The sequence below is a fragment of the Microtus oregoni genome, unplaced genomic scaffold (assembly GCF_018167655.1).
Source record: "Microtus oregoni isolate MIOR12 unplaced genomic scaffold, Mior012 000002F_ref0000024, whole genome shotgun sequence".
Classification (NCBI taxonomy): Eukaryota; Metazoa; Chordata; class Mammalia; order Rodentia; family Cricetidae; genus Microtus; species Microtus oregoni.
Window position 1 is genome coordinate 73,960,489 of NW_024543061.1, and position 24,703 is coordinate 73,985,191.

Genomic DNA, 24,703 nt, shown 5'->3' on the forward strand with positions numbered 1-24,703 from the left:
AAAAATTTCAGCATACATCGCTGGCTCCACAAATTAACTCCCCGTCTTCCGCTTTCATCAGCCCTGAAATACTGTGACGATCTAGATACCAAGGCCAGGCCTCAACCTAAACCTCAGAGGAAGATTCTCGAGGCTTCCACAGCTGGATACGTAGAAAATAACAATACACAGATTAGTTTACAATCTATTAAAATATGAGCATGCACGGACAAAACCAGCTTCATCGAGGGTGTGATGGCACCTATGGCCCTGCCAGCCGCCTGACCCTCCAACCTCTCATAAGCCACTAGTTTCAGCTGAGCACAACCTGACCCAGAAGGAATCAGAGAAACAAGAAGGCCAGAACACAAGGTGCTCATTGCAAGCCATGTAGCTTGACTCCTATACAAGTCTAGCAATACAATTTAAAAAAATAAAACATATTTTATATATACCAGGTTATATACCACAGAAAATATCTGCAGAGTTGGGGGGGGGGGGAGACTGTCCAGAAAACACCTATCCTACAATGCAAGCCTGAGAGGATGTCATTTCCGCTTTCTATTCTTCAGGTAATTGTCTTTCTAAGAGGTCATCAGTCATCTTCACACAGCAAGATGGCCCTGCCCTCTATAACCCAGAGGTGACGTTAGGTTCAGACATGCCATATACAGCAAATACTGCTCAAGTTTCAATTTCCAGCTGAAAAACATCAATGTCAGCACTGGCTTATCTTACAGTAATAAAAGGCATTGTGGGAAAAGCAAAAGAGACAGCTAATCTCTTGTAAGTATAAAATAATTAGTTATAGCTGAAATGACATTTTGAACAAATATAAAAAAAGAAAGCCTTCCTAGAAAAATCTTACTTTCAAGATGACTTTCAGGAGGAAAATTGGGACATGAACCCAGAGAGAGATGAGGAAGAAAGTTCCAAATGGAATAAATGTATGAACACAAAGGGAGACACAAACAGATTTTCCTGGCTGGAGTACTATGGTGATATTTTGTTTGTGCTTTAACAAACAAAGCTTGCCTGAAGATCAGAGTGCTGAGCTAGCCGCACAAGTTAGCCATAGAGGTCAGTAATGATAGCACACACCTTTACTCCCAAACTCAGGAGAGGAAGACAAATCTCTGTGAGTTCAAGGCTACCCTGGGCTATACAAAATTGAATCAGTCTGAAAGAGAAACAGAGACAAGCCAAGCAATGGTGGTTCACACTTTTAACTCCAGCACTAGGGCGGTGATATGGCTGAGCAGAGGGAGAAATACAAGGTGAGAAGGGACAGCTCAGGATTCAGGCTGAGGTTTCTTAGAAACGGCATTCAGTCTGAGGATTTCGTAGAGATAAGAACTAGTGCCTGGCTACCCTGCTTCTCTGATCTTTCGGTTTTCACCTCCTAATATCTGACTCTAGGCTTTTACTGTTAAAACCAATTAGAATCAATTAGTTACAAGCCAGGTGGTGGTGGCACACACCTTTAATCCCAGCACTCAAAGAGGCAGAGGCAGGTGGATGTCTCTGAGTTCAAGGTCAGCCTGGTCTAGAGAGTGAGTTCCATGACAGTCAGGACTGTTCACAGAGAAACCTTGTCTTGAAAAACCAACCAAACAAACAAACAAACAGCTATAAAGCAAAGACTGTATCAGTGCACAACAAAATAAGTTAAGGTGGAAGGGGTTAGCTGGTTAAGCATCCTGGAAGCCTGGAAGGCATATGCCATAAAAGCCACTATAGACTGTATGAAATATAAAGTGAAAACATACCTGGAAGAGTTTCACTTGGTAACAATGGACAGAACAGAAATCTGAAGCAAGGAGACGTAGATACAGCCCCCATGATTTAGATGAGTAAGAAGAGGCTCAGCCTGACAAGAAAGGAAAACACTGAGAGAATGCTGACGATCTAATTCCAAGGCACTGTGCCTGGTACTAAAGCACACCTTCGTTAAGTTACAGATCTGTGAGATCTTGGTACCCTAATCTGACCCTGCTTCAGATGAGCTATTATAAAACTAAATGAGCATTATTTCCAGATTCAATTTCTGTTTACAAATAAAATGAACTGGGCATTTAAAAGAGGTTAAAATAAGTTGGGCATGGTGGTATTACACATCTATAAATCCCAGCAATCAGAAGACTGAAGCAGAAGGATCTTGAGTTCAAGGCTACCCTAAGCTATATTAAAGACACTGGTTTAAAAAAAAAAAGATGAAACTAAATTCTGGCATAACAATTCTCTTCTGTAAGTCAAGTAAATACACACTATATACCCACTCTCCCTCCCTCCGTCTCTCCCTCCCTCCCCCTCTCTTTCTCTCTCTCTCTCTCTTACACACACACACACACACACACACACACACACACAGAGTTTCATCTTCAGGCCCTGAATTTTTTGTTACTCTTAATTCATGTGATGTTAAGAATGTTCAAAGGAAGAAAGATACAAAAACTAAAGAACTGTGTTCTATTTTCTCAATAAAATAAGTAATGTTATTCTTCATCAATCATTATCCAAAATCAGTTTTATTGCATTGCCATGGGATTCATTCAATGGTAAAGAGATAGTCTAAAAAATTGCCTAATTACAAATTTCTATGTCAATAATGCTACAAACTTCATGAGTACTCATGTGCCACGATTTAAAAATGAAGTCTCCCTCTCCCTGCCCCTTTTGCCCGCAAAGACTTGGTCTGAAGCTGATGGATGTGATCACTGAAAAGTGATTGGCAGATCCCCCGTTTGTCAGGTAGAAGCAGCAGAGTCATTAGAAGTTCGAGTCCATTCTTGGCTACATAGTGACTTGGACAGCAACCTGATCTAACTGAGACTGTCTCAACAGCAACAACAAATGACAGCTCAAGCACTCAGAGGTCAAAGATAGGAGGATAGCCACAAGTTCAGAGCTAAGCACACTAAGACCCTTTCTGGGGTGAGGGGGGGATAACTGGACATGAACACTTTCATAATAAGATGACACTATTGGGAAGTGGTGGAGAAAACGTGCCACTGAGAAGCCCTGGAAAGATACAAACTTGTTCGTGTCCTTTTCCTGTCTCCGGGCTTTCTGGCTGTCATGACATGAGCACCCTCTTTCACCATACCTGTCAACCACCATGTTTTCTTCCTCATGTCAAGGCAAAGGCCAACCAAGCACTGACTGAAACCCTAACCAAAATAAATCCTCCTTTCAGAGTGTTTCTCTAGCAAAGGTGTATTACACACAAAGCAAAGCAAGTAGACAGGTATGGGGCAATGTTTCTTTTTCCATATGTAAAATTAGGAGGAAAGGCATAAGGGAAATTTGGTATAAAGCAGATTATAGGTTTCATGAAACTGTTAGGGTTTTACACTAAAATACCTGATTTCACCATCTCATCTGATATGTAGTGAATGACATAATAAGACCTCAAGAATAATTTTCAGTTTTACTGTTTAATCCTGTGTCAACTACCAATTAGGTTCAAAAGAAACATCATTTGCTAGTAACACATTTAAGTATCACATAGCACTAAGTTACAGCAAAGGTATTTTAAGCACAATACAATGAATGTTGAGCAGTGCTGGGGTTAGAACTTTGCTAATCTGCAAAACCCTAAGGAAAACAGCACATGGTTAGGAGTACAAATGTTTTCATTAATTGGGTACCATGTATGTTCAATTTATAACATATTTCCTACTTCCATCCAGCCACAAGAATTACTTGGGAACTTGGTAAAACTACCCATCCAGTCTTACATCTGGAGATTAATTCTTGAGTCTACAATGCAAATGTGAATTCATATTATTAAAAATGTCACTAGAGGTCCATAGGATCAGGCAAAAATACTGTCAAGTATATCTTTGGCCTTTCAATGTTCACATTGATTCAGTTGGTAAAATGTACAGATTTTGTCTTTCTCGCCTTAAGGACATAAATGTACAAAATTAGATTTGAAATTAAAATGCTGACAGAATAAGCCAGGCATAGTGGTGTATGACTGTTAGTAACCCCAGCCTTCAAGAGGTTTGGGCAGGAGTATAAGAAATCCAAGGTCATTCTCAGCTACAATGTAAATTTAAGGCTATTCCTGGGCTATCCTGGAGGGTGGGGCATAACAGGCGTTTTTTTGGATAGCCAGACCCCAAAGGAGACTTATTATTAATTATGAAAGCTCAGCCTTATCTTAGGCTTGTTCCTGTCTAACTCTTTTAACTTAAATTAACCCATTTTTATTCATCTTTTATTACTCTATGTGCTGCCCTGAAGCTCGGCGATCTCATCTATGAACTGTCTATCCTGCTTCCTCTGTGTCTGGCTGGTCCCTGGCTGCCCGGGGCCTGGCTCCCTTTTCTCTCTGTCCACCAGCCCTGCCTATCCCTCCTCTGCCTAGCTATTGGCCATTTCGCTTTTTATTAGACCAATCAGGTACCTTAGGCAGGAGAGGTGAAACAGCAACACATCCTTACATAAACGAATATTCTATTCCACAATGGGGTGGGGGGAGCAGGTGGCACATGGCACACATACTGAAGAACTTCAGAAGCAAAAGCATTCCTGCTTCTCTGGTGTTACTGTGAGGTGACACCATGACCAGGGCAGTTTACACAGGAAGTTTAACTGGAGGTGTGCTTACAATCTTAGAGGGCTAGTCCATTCCAGTGTGGCAGGGAGCATGGCGACAGGCAAGGACAGCATGGCGCTGGAGCAGCAGCAGAGAGTGAACATAGACCTGACATAGGCTTTTGAAACCTCAAAGCCCAACCCTAGTGACAAATCTCCTCCAATAAGGCTACACCTCCTAATCTGTCCTAAACAGACCACCAAATATATGAGCCTATGGGTGGGGGTGGGGAATTCTTATTTAAACCACATGTATCAGGTCACTGTGAGAATACAAAAAAATTAAAGTGTGTTTTTTAAAAAAGTATTTTATAAGTTGTAATATTTTCTAAAAGAGGGAATAATTATAGAAACAACAAAAGAGTATTTTAACTAGTCAGTTGTTGTGGATTTTTTACTCTTTTGGCTTTTTGGATGGCCTGCCACTCAGCTCCCAAATAAATCACACACAGAGGCTTAATTTTAGTTATGCATGGCCTTAGGCTTGGCTTGTTTCTTGCCAGCTTTTCTTAACTTAAATTTTCCCAACTACCTTTTGCCTCTGGGCTTTTATCTCTCTCTATTTTTGTATGCCTTTCTTTCCCTTCTTACTCCATGCTTGCTATGTGGCTGGCCCAATGTCCTCCTCTCCTATCTCTTGCTCCTCTTTTTGCTCAGTTCTCCTTTCTATTTATGCTCCCTGCCTGCCGGCTCCGCCTATCCTTGCTCCTGCCGTGCTAATGGCCGTTCATCTCTTTATTAGCACCATCAGTTGTTTTAGACAGGCACAGTAACACAGCTTCACAGAGTTAAACAAATGCAGCATAGACAAAAGTCGCACACCTGAAAATAATATTCCCCAACAGTCAGTAGTTCTAAATGCTGGCTGAATATTAAAATTACCTGGACACTCTAAAATATCCCGAGCCTTAGACCTGTAAGTCACAATCTCTGAAAAATGAGAACCACTACCTATTGTGTTTTGGAAAACAGGACTTAAGAAGGATCAGTAAGAAATTCCACAACCTGTGTCAGACTGTGATTCACCTGGTCTTGGTCTATTATAATGTGTTCTAAAGTTCTGAAAAGATGTTTATGTAAGACACCAAGTTTGCCAGCATCACACCTCTGTAATTTCAAGAAAAGAGGGACGCACAGTATTCTACTGAGCAAAGGTGGTAAGAATACGCTGGGGCTGCTTGAAGTGATATAGTTCCCAGTCTTTCTTCACTATATATTAGATACAGATGTAACAACGAAATGTTTTCAAAAGTTGGAAAGAGGCACCACAGCGCTCACTGTAAGAATTCAAATTAGAGATTTACTCCCCTCAGAAATATCCCAGTACTGTGAGCCCATTACCTTCACGGGGCCATGGAGGCCCTCGGAATTCCTCCCTCTGATCTGATCCAGTTACCATGATGAAGAAAACCAGTATTTGAGCCGCCAGGCAGCCGGTCTACATTACATTACGGGGCATCCCTACCCTTCCTGTCAGTTTTCACTCATAGCATACCTGTAACATACAACACAATTCACACTAGGAAATGCTCAGTCCACTGCTTCCCTCACACGGTGGATCTGACACAAGGTTCACTCACGAGTCCAATAATTTTTGAGCATTTATGTTGTGCAAAGCTTTTTCCTCAAGCACTGTTGGAGGACATGACTTCTTAATCCACAGGAGGAATGAAATATATATGTAGAACTATTATGACACCATTAAAAGTGGAAATGAAACTGAGAGATGGCATCGGGGAAGCAGGAGCAGGCTAATCTGAGTTCAGTGCTGTCCTGGTCTACAGAGCGAGTTCCAGGACAGCCAGAGCTACACAGAGAAACTCTATCTTGGGGGTGAAGGGAGTAGAAATGAAGAAAAAATAAGACCAGAGACAATGCCTGGAAGCAGAGTCCATGAGATTCTCCTCCTTCAGCTCCTTAAAGTACTACACAAACCAGGCAAAAGAAGCACGGGGGACTGAGAACATCACTGATCAGAAAGAAGTTATTAACTTTGGAGATAATTATCTTTGCCTTATCCCTGAAGGCCTCCTGCTTTCTACAAGAAATCAGTTAGCACAATCCACCTTTAGGAGGCAGTCAGATTTTTTCAGTCTTATTGGTGAGCGACCTAAAGAGGGGAAAAAAGGATAGTTGTTTTCCTCAGACAAGATACACAGTTGTCATACCCTAACACAACTACAAACACAGAGGGGAAAAAAGACATCACCAAGTCTTACAACTAATTGTTATCTTACAAGATTAAAATAATGTTATTTCTAGGCAGCAATGTCTGCCTCGAGGCATAACCATAAAGGAGGAAAAATAACAGAACTCTTATGAAAATGAGTTTACTTTATTGAAAGGCTTAATAAGGTAGGCAAATGGTCTAAGCTGTTGAGAGTTGGTCAGCCTGTAATAGTAGATAGGAAAGTAGCTGACTGTCAAGACCTCAGGCTTTTTAGTCTACAGACTACTTCACGGTGCCAAAAATGTTTGGGTGTGTGCCTTCCTAACAAGTATCTCTATAACTCAGAATCTCAACTTGGTGAATGACACTTTCACAGGGGTCACACATCAGACATTTACATTACGATTCATAACAGCAGCAAAATTACAGTTATGAAATACCAATGAAAATAATGCTATGGCTGGAGAGGTGGCTCAGAGGTTAAGAGCACTGGCTGCTCTTCCAAAGGTCCTGAGTTCAATTCCCAGCAACCACATGGTGGCTCACAACCATCTGTACTGAGATCCGGTGCCCTCCTCTGGCGTGTGGGCACACATGGAGGCAGAATGTTGTATACATAATAAATAAATCTTTAAAAAGAAAAAGCAAAATGAAAATAATGCTATGGTTGGGTCATGACAACATGAGAGCTGTATTAAATGGGTCATAGCACTAGTAAGGTGGAGAAGCACGGCTCTAATTAAAGGTACACACCACAAACCCTAGCATGAAATAATGGTGGAGAAAGTTCTACAGAGTTCCTTAGTCAGATATGAAGCCTAGAACAGAATGTCAGTAACAGCGTTGGAGATCTAAAAATGTACAAGAATCTAGTAATACATGGCAATGGTGGCTGCTGGAAGAGAGGGAATCTGCGATGTGGCCCTTCAGAAGCTACTCACACTCTAGCAGATAGTCCTACACCCAAACCCATACTGCCAGCATTGACTCTGTAGCTTAAAAAAGAGAGAGAAAAAAACACATGAAATTAGGAGGAAATAGTGGTTGGTGGTGAGGATACAGGAGGGATTGGAGGGGAGTGATTTGGGGACAGACTTGATCAAAATACATGACATGCTGCTATACCACTCTTGGGGCACAGCCTACCACAGAGACACTTGTGTGTCTCTATTCATAGAGACATGAGCTATGTTCATTGCTCTTCTATTTGTAACAGCATAAACACATTTTCAATCAATAAGAGCAAAGAGTAAGTCCTTTCCCCCACACACATAAGCTGTTAGTGGCTACAGTCAGAGTGTCTTGTTTCTTAAGAGAGTGTCTCGTGTAGTTCAGGCTGGTTCAAGCTGGTCTAGAACTTACCATGTAGGGAGGATGACCATGTATTTGCCACACAAAAAAATTGAGTCTGTCATTCACAGGGGCTGCAGGGGAAGTTGAGAGAATGGGATTTTCCACAATATATGACTTTTGTTGCTATTAAAAACTAAGAAGCTGTAAATATCAACTTTATGAATATTCACATTAATTAGATTCTTAAAATCATTTATGGGCAAAAATGTAAATTGTTGCTTTAATCACACACTTAAAGGTTATTCATCAGTAGTTTCTAGGCAGCATTTAGAAACTAGGTAGTGATGGAGTTAGAACCTCCTCACACCATCTAAAGCAGTCGTTAAGTAAATATACAGCTTATTCTGAAAAATGTAACTCAAATTGCAAAATTTTTTGGTTCTTAAATATTTAAGTTAATGGCACACATGCTAAAGTTTTCCCAATACCAATTAATCACAAACAAAATATATCAGGGAACCAGACGTAGTATTTGCCTGGAATTACAGCTACTCAGGATGCTGAGGCAGAAGAATCCCTGGTAACACACTCCTGTGACTTAGTAGTTCAAAGCTGGACAGACTTACACACAGAGATCATGTCTCCACAAAAGAAAAGAAGAAAAAGAGGAGAAAGAGGAAGGGGGAAGAGGAAGAGTATGGATGAGATAAAGCACACTGGAAGAACACAGGCTTATGTTGGAAGGTTCTGGGAACAATCCTCAACACCACAAAAAGAAAGGCACAAGCATAAGGAAAATGTGCATCTATAGACTTGGTTTAAGTATATGATTAGTTGTTTGGTGCTTATTTTAACAAACACTCAGAAACAGCACAGTGTTTCACAACATACTAGAATTGAGAATAAGACTTTCAACTCATTGTGTATCTGAGTTAATACAACTTTTGACAAAACTCCATGTGAAGAACCAGATTTTAGTCTATGAAATAGAAGCACTTCATGATACCTGAGGTGCAGTCTTTAATACAATGCAGAGGGACCACCTGTCAGTAGCTGCTCTTTTACCCTGTCCAAGCAAACATGCAGCGTGAATGCTATCATCAAATAACAAATGGGCAACAGAAGGCCAGAGTGGACCAGGTTTCCCACAACAGTGCCTAAAATACCAGAAGACATTTCCTTAGAAGTCTGAACTGAAGATATGTATAGACTAGACACACGTACCTTTCCTAAAATAAAGACATAGAGGCTGAGTTATAGCTTAGTGGTACAGCACTTGCAATAGCATGCAACACGTCACAAAATTAATTTCTACGTTTAATTACTTTTTAATTTTCAAGGAAAATTTAGAAAAGTAATGAACAACTATCAAAAGCTAAAACAACTTTAAAGAACTTCAGTCTTCTTTACCATCCTTTGTTGGGGATGTCACCCAGCAGTCAAGATGACCACACAGTACCATACTCTCTCAAGTCCTGTCCATTCTTCTGAGGAAAATCCTAAGTGGTCAGAAGAAACAAAAAAGACGGCTCCACTAGTAAAGGTGCCTACCACACGGGCCCGAGCTAAGCACACACTGCTGAAAGAGCTGTAGTAGAAGGAAAAGATTTCTGGTCCCCAGAGCTCAGGGTGGAAGGAGAGGACCATCTCCACAGGGAAACAGGCACACACACAGACTCTAACAAAAACACACATTGACACCAACACACACCCACACAATAATAAAAAAACAAACATATTAAAAGTTACCTCAGATTATCAAATACAATGTTCTGTTTTCGAGTTGAGAAAAATCAATGCCCAAGTGCCTCTAACTTAGCTCTACAACTAACTGGAATAGAAGCCTGTACAATCGTCCTTGAAGTAAGGAAAGAAAAGGGATGCCGTGTTTTAAGAGGGCACTAGAACAGTCTCCAGACTACAGACAGTAACAGGTAGCCACTCCTCTCCTTTGTGCCTGACTGCAGCAGACACACAGTTAACTACTCAGCAGACCTTCCCTCCCCGCAAAATGCTAACCAAGTCCCATCAAAGCTGAAGACTAGCTGTCTCAGCCAGATGATACACAATGACATCAAGCTACTCGCCTCCCTTACTCAACATCCACTGTCAACATCTCTCTTGTGAGTGGGGGCAATCCTGTAAAACAATTCAAGCAAATGAGACTGGAGAGGAAATCAGACAAGAGCTTCTATGAGACATTTTGTTTTAGTATGGTTTGGTTTTGGTTTCGTTTCAATATAGCACAGGCTGGCCTAGAACTCACTGTATAAACTATACCGTCTTTGAATTTGCAATCCTCCTACTTCTGCCTCCCAAGTGCGGGATTACAGGCATGTGCCAACTACACGAGGCTAAAGAGCCTGATTAGGCAGGTACAATAGAAAGGACCACTAGCTGTATTCTCTTCCTCCTTCCTGCTTTGAACAGGGATGTGAAGTCTAAACTAAAGCAGCCATTTTGTGACCAGGTAGCAACAAGTGTCAGAATGCTAAGGAAGCATGGAAAGATGATAGAGACAAGGACGGGAGAGAACTAGGGAGCTTGATGACACTGCTAAGCAGTTGATAGATGCTGAGACCTTGACTGAACTCTGAATGCTGAAGTCAAGTATAAATATATTGTGGTTTGAGTCTCTGAACATACGGCTGAAGGTAGACTTGAATTAAAAACATTTTCCCCTGTGGCATGCCATGCTCTTCCTGCCTAATCTCACCCATATATAAAATATATTCTGTTTATACAACATGCAACTGGAGAAGGAGGAGGATGAAGAAGAAGAAATAATAATAATAATAATGTAGGAATATACTGCTCCTTACAGGAGATCAATTTAATTACTTTGCAATGGTGGTGGCTTGACTATATGACTTCATTAAATAAACACCATCAATGGAAATACTCTAGGATGAAAATGATACTCAGAATCCTATTTGGCCTTGAGTATTGGCTTGGTTTTTCCTTCTGCCATTTCCAATCCTTTTTAGGAACAGCACCACATAAATACAAATAGATCAATGGTATCTACCTGAACTAAACTCCCATCTTCTTTAGTCTTAACTTAGTATTAAGAAAAAGTAAAGCATTAAAGTTTCATTGAGTTTGGATCCTCCAACTTTGCCCAGTTCATATTTGCAGACACAGACGACTGTAGCCTAACTCTTCAACCTCTTCCCACTCATGACACTGCTGAGTTCCCAGCTGTTACTGAATACATGGGATATGACAGAATTTGAGTGCTGGTAAGAAATTAACACTAGTCAGTCAACTTTTAACCTGTTTTGATGTTTATCTTTGACTCTCGCTACACCCATTCCTGTACTGTTGTGTCCCAATCCAGTACCCTGCATACCCTGCAGTCTTCCACTAGCCCTTTCCTTCAATACGTAGTCCACTCTCTGACCACAACCCAGGAGTAGAGCAGAGTAAGTAAGAGATATGAATATCCACTCTTAGCTCATAATTTCCTCTTTGTAATGTCTGTTTTCAGTTATCCCTCAGGGTTCTTGGAAAAATTAAAATCAACAGCCTCCCTCTCAGTTGAACAGAACAAGAAACACTAAAGGATGTGATCCTCTCCACCCTCCTGTCACTCAAGAGAAATGACTAATTTAAATATGGATAAAAAATAAGTATGGGGCTGGAGAGACAGTTCAGTGATTAAAAGCACTGACTGCTCTTCCAGAGGACCCAGGTTCCATTCCCAGCTTCCATGTGGCAGCTAACAACTGTCTCTAACTCCAAGATCTGACGCCCTCACACAGACATACATACAGGCAGAAACAACAATGCACATAAAATGAGTATGAACATGTGTAAGGGTACATACAGGCACAGTGCACCTTAAAGTTTTGCGTACTGAAATGAGAACACAGAGCACTTCCACTGCACACCTAAGTACAATGCTGTCTTCAGGGAAAACACTTGGGAAAGTGAGCTTTGAGTATTTCTCAAAGAATTCCATTCTGATTTAAAAGGGTAACTCGCAGACAGCTAGAGTAATTCATTTTTTCCAAAATGAATGAAGTGAAGCCTCTCCAAAACCGACAATACTGATAGCCAATAATAAAGTTCAGAATTCTGGGAAATAAATTCACTACCAAGATCCCAACTCCTTCCAATTTCATATTGAGGAGTGAAGCTTGTTTAATACTGCATAATCGAATGTGAATTCTGAGTGACCAGTCAGTAAAACTCAGCAATCGTTACCTTCCAAATGACCATGCATATTACAAAATGAGACAGCGATCAAAAATTAACAAGAATCACAAGCTCAACTAATAGATATTTAATATTACAGAATACAAAAAAATCCATGTCATCTCAGATTCAACAATCCAGCTAATCTTTAATATCCATATTTATTAAAAAGACAAACAGTCCATCTTTTTCAACTGTGTATTTGAGTGTAGCCTGCTTGTCTTTATACTCTTAACGAAAACAGCAAGTCAGACACTGAATTCAGAAGTTATAGTTATGCAAACTGAGCCATTCTATATTCTATTCTGTCAGTCAGTACATTAAATAGCAAAATGAAAAATAATACTACATTTTCCACTAGATTTGGAAACAAAATTTAGTTTTCACATCATTTTAATGTTAACCGTTAGTATTAAGTAAATAAATATTTTAAATATTTTAATTTCCTATCATAGTTCACAAAAGATACTAGTAGTACTCAATTTTTAAGAGTATAAAAGTGTCTTAAGACACTGGTTTATAGCACCATACTGCCCCTCCCCAAAAAGAAAACAACAGAGTACTGAGTTGGGCATGGAGGCACATGCACCTATAATCCCAGCACACAAGAGAAACAAGCAGCAGTCAATCACAGGCTCGAGGCCAACCTGCACTACAAAGCAGACCCCTGTCTTTAAAACAGTCTTTGTGCTGGGCAGTGGTAGCGCACGCCTTTGATCCCAGCACTCAGGAAGCAGAGGCAGGAGAATCTCTGTTGAGTCTGAGGCCAGCCTAGTCTACAAAGCGAGTTCCAGGACAACCAAGCAGAGAAATGCTGTTTTGAAAAAAAAAAAAAACAAACAAACAAACAAAAAAGATCTGTAATAAGCTTTCTTTTGGGCAACCAACCAACTCCTAAACCATGACACAGAGACTTAATATCAGTTATAAATGCTTATATTAATGCCTTATCTCATGCTTGTCCCACTATAACTTAAATCAACCTGCTTCTCTACATTTTGCCTCAGGGCTTTTGATCTCTCTTTCACTCTGTACATTCTACTCTGTCTGTCTGGCTAGTGGCTGCCTGGCATTTCCCTCTCGTTCTCCCCTCCAGCCTAGATTTCTCCTCCTATTTATTCCCTCTAACCACCAGCACCGCCTATCCCTCTACTGCCTAGCCACTGGCCATTCAGCCTTCTATTAGACCAATCAGGTACCTTAGGCAGGCAAAGTAAAACAGCAACACACCTTTACATAATTAAACAAATGTAACACACCTTTACATAGTTAAACTAATATTCCGTGACAAATATCAGATTTTTAAAAACATGGTCACTTGTAAGGGGATATTAACTGAAAAGTATCAGATAACCATACTACAATCCACAGACCTAGAGAGGCTAGGTAACAAGGCAGGCCCAATGGGGGACGGTATGGATTTCCCTGGGAAGGGGAAATAGAGGAGATTCCCTAGTTGGACTAGGGAGGGTGGGCATGGGAACATGAAGGATTGAAATGAGCCTGGAGGGGGCAGTGCTGAGCGAGGTGACTGGAAAGAGGGCTCTGCAGAGTTGTCTGAGGCAAGGAAAACCTTGTTTACAAGTTTACAAGGATGGCCTGCCTCAGCTGAGACTCCAGGCAGCAGTGGAAGCACAGCCTGAACTGGCCATCCCCTGTGATAGGATTGGTGACTATCACAGTTGTCATTGAAGAGCCTTCACCCAGTCACTGACGGAGGCAGATTCAGAGACCCATGGCCCAATACTGGGCCCTACTAGGGGAATACTGCCAATGAGAGGGAGGAGGTGCCAGAGGGCATCAGGGATATTGCAGAAAAACCCACAGAAACCACTACCCCAGTTCATAGGAACTCACAGAGTCTGAACCAACAACAGGGAGCCTGCATGGGACCAACCTAAGTCCCTTGCATATATGTGACAGTTGTGTAGCTTGGTCAATATGTGAGATTCCCAGCAAAGAGAGCAGGGCTGTCTGTCCCCTGTGCTTTGACTGGCTCTTGGGAACCTATTCCTCATGCTGGATTGCCTTGTCCAGCCTGAACACAGTGGGAGGTGCTTGGTCATACGGCAGCTTGACAGGCCATGCTGTGCTGAAACCCACTGGAGACCCACCCCTTTCTGAGCAAATACAGAGGAAGGGTGGGTTGAGGGGGGCGGGGCAGAAGGGAGGAAGGGATGGAAAAAAAGGAGGGAGGGAAGTCTAAAAATGGGATGTAAAACAAAACAAACAAATAAAATAAATTATAATACTCCAGAAAAAATCGTCTTTGTATTTATACATATACAAAATATCAAAATATTAACTCCAATTCTAGCAATACTTCTTACTTTATGATTTAACTAGAGTACTCGGTGTCTGTCTCCAAGGCCTTAGTTTCCTCATCTACAAAATAGAAAATTCCTAATAAAAATCACAATATGTCAAAGCAATACTATAAACTATAAGATATTCCTGCAAGATGCCAAAGTCTTATCTTTCTATAAAAATTTCCCCATTTTCCAATTATTTCAAATGCTAAAACATCTTTTTTTGTTTGTTTTGAGCCAAATTTGAAGCAATTTTTATTAAATACTGGCCAAGATGATGGATAATGGTCAGTCCATACCTGGGATTCTCAAGTAAGGCCCAAAACATTTAATTTTATTATATTTTATTCTCCGCAGTGATAATTGGTAATATATACTTCAACACATTATTATGTGTATTTCCAATACATGCAAATAGATGGAAAAGAATAAACTCCAAAGCACACATTACCAAGCTTCAACAATATTAAATTGTTTCATTTATCTATACTTGCAGTTGTGCCTATCTTGAAATTTTCAAAACAAGAATCATGTATATACTTCTAGATTTACCTTTAACTGACCACAGTTTAACATAATGATACCATATAGAATTCTAGGGCCAAGTTTCCTAAATGTCTCATAAAGTCTTTGATTTTGGTTGATTTGTGCATCAGTGTAGCAGTCTTATCAGCTGTTTTTTAAATGAGTCAACATTTTTAACTAGAGCTAGCTATGACAGAAAAGGGAACCATACCGTGTCCATGTTTCATAGATCATATGCAGTTCACAAAGCTAAGAACTATCTTCCTGAGCGTGCTCTTCCACCAACCAAGTCACAAAAACAAGAATCGCACACTATAAACTAGGTCACCATGTGACATACACACGAACATTCCGAGGAGAGACTAGAGGACTCGGCTGCTCGGTGAGACAATTGAAAGGTGACAACAGTCAACCATCAGCCATTTCAGAAAGGAGGAGGTCAGGTCAGCAACAAGGCAAAAATTCAATGGAGTCAGCAAGTGTTTATAAAGATTACAGTGCTAGGTACTATCCTGGGCTGTGAGTTCTCTATTTAAAAAGACTAATACACACAAGGCCTGGAATGTTGCTCAGTTGGTAGAGTGCTTCACTGGTATGCAAGACGACCCAGGCTCAATGCCCAGGACTGAAGATACAGAACAAAACATGCTGCGGGACATTACTCTATGGAGAGCTGTGCTGCATTTGTTTACGCTGCATTTCTTTAATAAGTAAAGATGTGTTACATTTGTTTTACCTTGCCTGCCTAAGGCACCTGATTGGTCTAATAAGAAGCTGAACAGAATAGCTAGGCAGCAGAGGGATAAGCGGGGCTGGTGAGCAGAGGGAATAAACAGGAGAAATAAATAGAACGCGGGAGAAGAGTGGGAGGTGCCAAGGGCTAGCCAGGCAGCCGTCAGCCAGACAGACACAGAAGAAGCAGAAAAGTAGGACATACAGAAAAAATGAAAGGTAAAAAGCTTGAGGCAAAATGTAGAGGATGAGAAACAGGTTAAATTCAGTTACAAGCTAGTGGGGCAAGCATAAGATAAGGCCCAGCATTCAGAATTAATATTAAGTCTCTGTACCATAATTGGGAGCTGGTTGGTGGCCCAAAAGAAAGCCTGTTACAAAAATAGATAAATAATGTAGACAAGTAGCATGTATCTCTCGACATGTATCCCTCATAAATGTTAAAGGGGGAAGTGGAGATATTTAAAATTAATTACCTTGCTTTTTCAAACATATATGGTGAACCTTTTTCCTATAAACTGTACCAATCAACTACCACTATCATACAGAGATACTAGGTAAATATTTTCAAGGCAGCAAGTCAGGTTAGTTGTTTTAACTGGTGTGTGTGTGTGCGCGCGCGCACAAAGTTCAGGTTTGCATGTCATGGTGTGCATGGAGATCAGGGGACAACTTTGTGGAGTGGGCTCCCTCCTTCCACCTTTCCGTGGGCTCTGGGGATCTATCTAACTCAGGTTGCCAGGTTTACATGTATTTGGAACCACCAGGCCTTTACCCAATAGGCTATCTCAGGTTAACTTTGCTCACACAAACTACAGATCCCCAGCATTTATTTCCACAAATCTTTTCTAACTGAAGTAATTCAAGAGAAAAATCAAAAAAACACTTGCCTAGTGTGGCAGCTTATACCTACAAGCCCAGCAGTAGAGAGGCAGGGGTCAGAGGACGGCTGCAAGTTTGAGAACAGCCTGGATTACAAAACAAGTTCCAGGTCAGACCAGCCAAAATGACACAATGAGAACCTGTCTAAAATAAAAATTTTCCCCTTCTTGCCATAAAAATTTCTTTCAAACACTTATCTATAATGTGCCCGAACATGACATTGAGAAACACTGGTTAAGTACACACAGAGTAACTTTTGAAACATATTCTTCTTCAGAGAGATACACAGTAGAAACACTTTACGGAGAGCTAGAGACATGGTTCCATAATTAAGGGTATGTTCTGCTCTTGCAGGGGATTGGAGATCAGTTCCCAGCACCCATGGCTCACGGCTTACAGCCCCCCCTAATGTAACTCCAACTCCGAACTACAGCTCCTGGGAACCTAAGGCCCTCTTCTGGCCTCTTCAGTCACCTGTACACACAGCGTACATTCACACAAATGCACACACATACACATAAAAATAAACTTTCTTTTAAAAAGAGAGGGATACGTTATAATCTTTATTTCAATTCTTTATCTCAATTTCAATTCTTTACCCAAATTTTAAAGTTGTAAAAAAGTAGGAAAGGAGATGCAATATGTTTCTTATAGAATGCTTAGGCAAAATGCAGTGATGTGGTGGGCTTGTGCCTATGATCCCAGTATTCCAGAGGCTGAGGGAGAATTGCCGTGAGTTCAAAGCCAGCTTCAAGACCAGCCTGGGTTACATATTGAGCTTCAAGCTAGCCTGGGCTATAGCATTTTGACATTATCTTTTTTAAAAGAGAGGGGAAGGAAACCTATGGGGACAACACGTGTAATCCCAGTACTTCAAAGGTACAGGCAGCAGGATCACAAGTTCAAGGCCATCCCAGCTTCATACTGAGTTTTAGACCACCCTAAGCTATACGAGAACCTCTCAAAAAAATCATTATAATATCATAATCAAAATAAATTACTCAAAATAACTGTGGATGAGATAAACATACACCTCAATTGGTGGAGTGTTTGCCTAGCTTGTTTGAAGCCTAGCACCACCCAGGGAGGGATGGATGGTGAAGGCCTGTAATCCCAGCTCTTGGGAAGTGGGGGTGGAAAGATCAGAAGTTCAAGGTTATCAACACAGGGAATCAGTCTGAATAAATAAACTAACTGATTAAAAGGGTAACAGAAGAGTAACTCGGGACTTCCTTAATCTTTGTTTTATTGCCAGGCACCTGGAAGGTCTTATTGCTGTCCTACTGTCTTCCTCTATCAGACATAAGTTTCACAAGGGCAAAGCCTTATTTTCAGTTCACAGAATTCAGTCATAAATTTGCTGAATAAGCAGATGATGAACAGTTAGTCCTCAATCCCTCTATTCCCTTCCTGAGCACACAGTACACACATGGCCACCTGTTAACATCAGCGTCAAATTCTATTATCTCTGAACCTTCCAATCTCTTTTCTCCTTACACAGTGAATGTGGTCCTTACCAACTGTCTGAGAACATTTTCCCTCTACATGCATGAACACGTGTGTGTGTGCGCGCATGCACAGTGCACCGTAGCATTCTTATAACCTTTCTCTCCTTAAGGGAAAAGACCTGGGTATCCATGTAAATAAGGGTGTCTTATCCAGGGACACAGCAGTGCACACCTTAAATCCAGCACTCTGGAGGCAGAGGCTGACAGATGTCTCTGAGTGTGAGGTCAGCCAGATCTAAACAGTGAATTCCAGGCCAGCCATAGCTACAAAGCTGCCTCAAAATTAAATGACTAAACAAAATAAATAGCATGCTTTTAATAAATTTGCATGTAAGTTTATTTGGAAATTCACTTAATAACGTCAACATTTTATGATTTACCTCTCCCAGTTCAAAATGGGCCATAAAACTGTAGTGGGTCCTTCTACTTTAAATGTATCTCTGGGAATTAAGTTTTATGTTTTCATAGAGCTGTGTAATCATAATAATCTATTCCCTCACCCCTAGATTGTATTTTTTTAATGTAACAAAAAAAAAACCTGACTTTGTGATAACATGAGACCTACGTAATTAACTAATACCAATCAGGAAGGAGGTGACATCTTCTTGTTGTTAAAGTATCAAGGGGTATTTTTCCACTTATGCCTCTTTCCTCTCATGCCAAGATGCATCCCATTTCCTCCTATGCTGGTCATACCCTGGCAAGCTTTTATTTTTGTGTGTGCCTGTCCTCAGTAATCTGCCGCAGATTCTTCTTTTGAAACCCTCTTGTTTTCTCCGGTCATACATTTGATTAAATTTCTACCCTCCTATCTCCATCAGTCTGTGTAAGAGAATGACCCTCTTCTTAAAGTGTAACCCTGCTTCTTTACCTTCTGCCAGCCTTCACGACTCTCCCTCCCTTCACAAGGCCAACCATCTATCTGTGTGAATGAAAGAAATGTATAAAAATAACAGATTACACAAGTCATCAGGGGGAAATGACGTCTGGCTTTGAAATATATATCGCTTTGGGCAAGATTTACGTTATGATTTTGCTTAAGCCAACACTAGTAAAATTTTTCTTTTATGATGGCAGATATCAGTCTCACTTCTACATCTGATGCAGCTACCGCTGTAGAGCCAGCAAAGCACCAAGTGTTTCCTATGACGCCCTTTTACCATGTTCAATCTGTTTAAATATGTCATAAAACTCGTTTTCTATAACCCTTGGTTATCTTTTGGGGGGATTTTAATCCAGGTGAGATTTCCCTATATTAATCTACTTCAAGTCATGGTATCTTCTGTTTGAGAACTCAAAGCATTTAAACAGCACTGAAGTCGATCCAGGTAAGACACAACAGAAAACTGTCTGTTGGAAATTCCAGGAACACATGAGACTCCAGGATAAAATACACTGCTAAATTATAACAAGTTGTATTTGGCAGGGCTTTATGATTGGTTGAAAATAGAAAAGGCTTAACAATGAATATTTATATAAACTGGCTTCTTCAATACATAAAATCCATATAATGAAAATCCTATGAAATTCAATTTCCTAATTCAGGCAGGTATAGAAAAAAACCATATTTTAAAACCCTAACACCATTCCTGCCCTTCTCTTAACTCTAGCCAAAGCCCACCTACTTTTTTTTTTTTTAAGGTGGGGGTAATGTGGGACCTCACCTGACTCTAGTCCGTACCTGCTCTGAACCTGCTGGCCTCAGCCTCCTCTTTTCCATTCCAGAAATAAATTTTTAATGTGGAATAAGGGGGTGGGGAAGAGGTTACAGGCTCTTCCTTTTTGCCCCCTTCTCAATCACTATAAATAAATCTTTGACCAAGCAGACCAGGGGGTTCTCTGGTTAATTTCATATTAACATTTAAATTTTATAGGTACTCAATTACATTCATCAACCTTAACCAAAGGACAAGAGCTTCCAAACTGAACAGAGTAGGGGAGCTGGGAGACTGTGCACCTCTATTCCTGGCCCTGTCTATTATAATTTACCACCTGAAACACTGAAGTAAAAATCAACACATCTTTAAGTCACGTATTTCATTGGAGTTGCTGACATACCAGAGACTAAACCAAGACAAAACAGGAAAACTGTAAATATCGTTACCAACACTTTATACTTATTAAACAGCAACTTATTCACTAATTACTAAAACTCTAAAGTTATTTCTAATTTTCTCTCCTCGTGGAACTCTGATAAACACAAATTACTGCACCTAAAAACTAATTCAAGTTGCAGTTAATCAGCCTGAATTGGTACGAGATGGTAAATGTTAACAAGAAATAGCAACTTCCCGAATCGTCTTCAAACACAATAAATTATTCTTAAAACACAGACAAAACCCTTTTGCAGTGCCTAATCACAGTTTGACTAAAACACACAAAGCCACAAATACTTCAGTTTTCAATTTACTTCTCCACGTTGCTGGCTTTCACCAAATACAGAATTCTACAAACCTTAATTACAGCCTCCCAAACTGTGCTCAGCAATATATGTGATTGTCAAGTAATTTAAAAAGCAATTAGCTTAACTGTTAGGCTTTTAAAAATCCTTCTCTTGAAATTTTACCTTTAAAAGTCTCTTCGCAAGGGAGATGAAAAGATGTAGGTCTTTTGAGGAAGCAGTTGTCAACTGGTGGCTCAGGAGACTTTTTCCCGACAGTCTATTTCCCAAATGGTTAGAAAGTCTTTTATGGATGGCAAATTACACTTACAAACGCACACATGCATACACGCTCACGCACACGCGCGCGCGCACACACACACACACACACACAGACAAGAAACATACTTGATCATTTTCAAAACAGGTTTGATAGGTTTGATTCCGTTCTAAGAGCACAGTATTTACTTACAATCTTTTAAAGCAAAGTGGCAGCCAGAGCACTGGGTAAATAAAAACTTCCGACGTTTTAAAACTCTCAACTCACTCCCTCTTGGTTCCAGGGGAAGGCACAGCCAACCCCACAGCAAATGCGATTATGCAACAGGTTTTTCCTCTCTAATCACGGGCTGATTAGAGGTGTGCGTTCTCCCAACAATCTGAGACACCCAGGACTTCAAAACACCAAGGAGCTTTGCAACAGACGCTTAAGAAAGTTCTTTCGAATTCGGCAGTAGCCATTCATTTTAAGATCTCCTTGTACTTTCCCCGAGTTTATTATCAGCTTTCTGTAGGAAACGAAGCCAGCACCCGCTCTTAAAAAGTTTGCATACACGTCCCCCAGAATGATTTTTCTTACGTGAAAAGACACGATCCACAGACCGTCCGTTGTCTCCCCATTTTTGTTTTCTTTTTTTATTATTACTGTTATTGTCTCACATTTTACAGCTACTGTAAATAAAGTAGTCACCGCTGCACCACCGTTTCCCCCCAGCACGACGGGAGTCCCAGAATGAAACTTGAGATTTGGGGGGTGGGTTTTTATTGGGGGGGGGGTTGAGGAAGCGCCACCGTCACTCCCCAGGTGGCCTGGCCGCCTCCACCCAAGGTGAATCTAGGATCATGGAAACAGGCCGGGGCCCCACTTGGCAGGCGTGTTGTGTAACAGTCTGGAAGTGAGCAGCTTCGCCCGCCCAGGTGTCCGTGCCCCGCGCCCGGCAGCTCGACCCGACCCGGCTCGCCCAGGCTGGGGTGCGGGGGACCCCGAGCGCCCGTGCGTCCCGGCGCGCGGCTCGGCCCGACCCCCAGCGCGGCCTACACACCCCTCGTCGCCGCCGCCGCCAAGGCTCGGGGCTCCGGGCCGCAGGGAGCAGCCGGCACGAGGTGCGGACGCGTCTCCCCGCCAGCCCGCGGCCCGCCGCGCACACTTACTTGAGGGGCCGCCAGGCTCCAGGCTCGCTCGGAGGGCAGCGAGCGTTGTCACCGCGTCGCCCGCTCGGCCGTCGCTCGCGCGTCCTCCTCGCCGCCGCGGCTTCCACTCTGAGGGGTGGGAGGAGAGCTTAGCGAGAGCCCGGGCGTTTGCAACTTTTCTTCACTTTCTCTTCCACCGCCCCCCGAAAAGGAGAGAAGAAGGGAAAGGAAAAAAAAAATGTCGACAGGGATGAAGGAGTTGAGGAGGTAAAGTTGGGGGTCCGCGCGGGAAAAAGCGGAGAGGGGGAGAATAAATGGTGGAAAATGGGATGGAAGCCCCCCAAACGGTGATACCCGCAGGAGGGGACAGGGGGGGCAGGGTGGGGGTTGGGGAGAGAGAAAGAGTCGCTGGTCAGGAAACTTCAAGCGCGGATGAGGTCATTGGTTTAAAAATAAAGAGATGGCGTCACTTGAAACCAATCCCAGTGAATGAACTCAGCGGAGCCCGGGGGGAAAGGAGGAGACAGGCGAGGGCAGGGCGGGGGGCGGGGGCGCCAGGCGGGGCCACGCGTCGCCCGCCCCTCAGCGCTCGTCCCCGCGAGGCGGCCTCTCGGGAGGCTCCGGGCGGAGGGCGCGGGTCACGTTCCCGACCGACCGACCGACCGTCCGCTCCGAGGCAGAGCCCGGCGGCGCGCGCAGGTCGCTCGCCCGCGGTCTCGGCTGCTTGCTGCGCGCGCGCGTGCGCGCTTCTCGTCGCTCCGGGTTCGCGGCCCTCGAGCGCGGGTCCGCAGTCCGCCCGCTCGCGCGGGGGTCGCTCCCTAAACCCCCCACGCTCGTGCAACGAAATCACGATGATCCGAATCTGGGGCCGTCGCTTGGTAAGAAGGTTCTGGAATCCAAAATCCAGGGCTCTTCTCTTGAGAGGGAAGTCGCAGGTACTTTAAGGAAAACTGCACGCACACGTGTTGGCAGACATTTGCCTACGCCTTCGTCCTTGAAAGGGAAGGCTCTTTTTACGGTAAATCTTTTCTGCTGGCCCTCGAGATGGCTCAACGCGTGGACAGAAGCGCCTTTGAAGGGTGACCTCAGAACACTTATGCCACCCCAGCCCACCCTACCCCCAAATTAATAAAATGTAATAAAAACTTGAAAGGTGACTTCTCGTTCCTAGCGCCCACGTGGCAGCACACAACCATCTGTGACTTCAGTTCCAGGGGATGCGATGCCCTCTACTGGCCTCCATGGACACCGAGCGGGCACTTGGTGCACGGACACGCGTGCAGGCAAACCCCCCATACACCTAAACTATTTCCTACATCGGTAGTACACCATCATCTTTATTTAAGTCACAGCAGAGTTCACTTTCTCCCAGAGATGCGAGACCTAGCTGGCTTCACTCCCAAGTCTCTCGTGGTTTCCCCCCCTCTTCAAAGTAGCTTTGTTTTGAAACACTACATACTTCGGAAAACTGGAGACCCGAGGTGGCGACAACCCAGGAATCTCAGCCGCTGACTCAGACAATCGAAGCTTTATTCCCGTGTTCTTTTAGCATTTGCGCACGAAGGTGCTGCTTCTACGGAAGCCTCACGTGGCTATCACATAACGAAGATGAGATTAATGATGAAAAAGCACACTTCGAGTGGACGGCCCCGTGGGCCAGTCCTAAGTAAGAAGAATTTACCCCTCCAAACATGCCTTTTGCGGTTGCTGAAGCAGGGACTCTAGCCCTTCTCAAGGCAGTATGTTGAGGTACATCGATGTGGGCACTGCCTAGGGGGGGCTTTTTTTAATTGGCAAAAGAACTAAGGAGCAGTCTAAAGTGGATTAGAAAGATTATACCGTTCTGTTAGAACTCTTCTGCTTTGAAACCCTGCAACAAAGGTGCATCCGTTAGGACTGGCAATCATTAATCACTTAAGGTAACCATTACGGAGTGTGCCTCTGGGTACTTTGAGTTCATCTTCCAAGGGAGGAAAGGGAGCCCATTTGGAGGCGAGGGCAGCAGAAGACTTGAAGCTGTCCGTACAGTTTAGAGGAGGGGGTGGGTGCCTTTGACCTCTGGCAGGCTTGAGGAGAGGGGGCGTGTCCGGCAGCTCTGTCATCTGGTGGCAGGACGTGGTACTGCAGCTTCACTGAGCCGACCCGTTGACCACCTAAAAGGCAGTGTTTAGAGTCTGGAGTAGTTGAAGAGGTTCTGCATCCTCAGCCCCGGTAGCCAGAGGTGTTGGGGTTTATTGGAAAGAAGGAACAGAGGCGCGGGGTGTGGCTCTCCCCTGGTTAAAGAGTCAGAAGAACTGGATGGTGCATGCCAAAGCTCCTAAAACTCTGCCGTGACTGTCACATCGCCAAAGTTACTGCCTCTTACTTCACTCATGCAATTAAATTATAATGCTTTCCCTGTGTGTGCTGTGGGAGCCATGCTGGGGGCATCGTGCTTTCCCTGTGTGTGCTGTGGGAGCCATGCTGGGGGCATCGTGCTTTCCCTGTGTGTGCTGTGGGAGCCATGCTGGGGGCATCGTGCTTTCCCTGTGTGTGCTGCTGTGGGAGCCATGCTGGGGGCATCGTGCTTTCCCTGTGTGTGCTGCTGTGGGAGCCATGCTGGGGGCATCGTGCTTTCCCTGTGTGTGCTGCTGTGGGAGCCATGCTGGGGGCATCGTGCTTTCCCTGTGTGTGCTGTGGGAGCCATGCTGGGGGCATCGTGCTTTCCCTG

The 24,703-nt window shown here is 42.9% G+C and overlaps 1 protein-coding gene across 3 annotated transcripts in view; it reads right to left on the reverse strand.

The window, feature by feature from the left end:
- Dusp16 (dual specificity phosphatase 16) overlaps positions 1–22,292 on the reverse strand; it is an 83,728-nt gene extending 61,436 nt beyond the window's left edge. Inside the window, exons 1-2 of one of the 3 annotated variants that reach the window (XM_041632732.1) lie at positions 21,056–21,103; positions 20,770–20,863 (exon numbers count right to left, since the gene is read on the reverse strand). The gene's annotated coding sequence lies outside the window, so the exon portion shown is untranslated. Of the gene's footprint in view, positions 1–9,457; positions 9,547–20,769; positions 20,864–21,055; positions 21,104–22,014 lie in introns of those variants that run through there. The other 2 variants (XM_041632722.1, XM_041632741.1) reach the window with 2 other exon arrangements.
- Between the last annotated feature and the right edge of the window lie 2,411 nt (positions 22,293–24,703).